Source organism: Mastomys coucha, unplaced genomic scaffold (assembly GCF_008632895.1).
Source record: "Mastomys coucha isolate ucsf_1 unplaced genomic scaffold, UCSF_Mcou_1 pScaffold21, whole genome shotgun sequence".
NCBI classification, from domain to species: Eukaryota; Metazoa; Chordata; class Mammalia; order Rodentia; family Muridae; genus Mastomys; species Mastomys coucha.
The window spans coordinates 155,643,655-155,644,205 of NW_022196904.1; the positions used below are offsets into that span (position 1 = coordinate 155,643,655).

The 551-nt window shown below is 42.6% G+C and overlaps 1 protein-coding gene across 3 annotated transcripts in view; it reads right to left on the reverse strand.

Annotated features, from left to right (window-relative positions):
- The window catches only part of Pip5k1b (phosphatidylinositol-4-phosphate 5-kinase type 1 beta), a 267,662-nt gene that overhangs the window by 68,798 nt on the left and 198,313 nt on the right, over positions 1-551 (reverse strand). The window lies entirely within an intron of this gene.

Below are 551 nucleotides of genomic sequence, written 5' to 3' on the forward strand. Positions count from 1 at the left end.
CCTCTGCCTCCCAAGTGCTGGGATTAAAGGCATGTGCCACCAGCGCCCGGTGTTAAACTCCTTTATGAAAGACAAAAGTGCACCTGGCTTAGTCATTGCTCGAGAATCCTAGAAAGCAGGCAGTAAAGGCCTTAGGGAATGCTCTCCTTTGTCTTCATGCACAGCAAGTCAACTATTTCAACAACCTTTAGCAGTTATAATGGTTTCTATTGTCAAATAGGCACTCTACATATGCAAATGAAGCCAGCAGTTACTAACACGTCTGTCTGAGGAGAGAGCCAACGTCTGCCAGGGTGAGAGGGGAGAGCAACAGAATCCCCTTAAACAGGTTAAAAGGTCTGAAGTACCGACATCATTGCTACCATGTGTTTACTTAAGTACATGCTTATTCAAATCTAGAGTCCATTCTTTCCTCTTCAGGGAGATGTTTTGAATGTGTAACAAATGAAGAGGAAAGGAAAGAAACTATGTAAAACCAGAAACTATGTGGGTGAAAGACTGATACAAACTTCAGAGACTGCAGCTCCTCTAGTCCTTAGAGATTAAAAAAA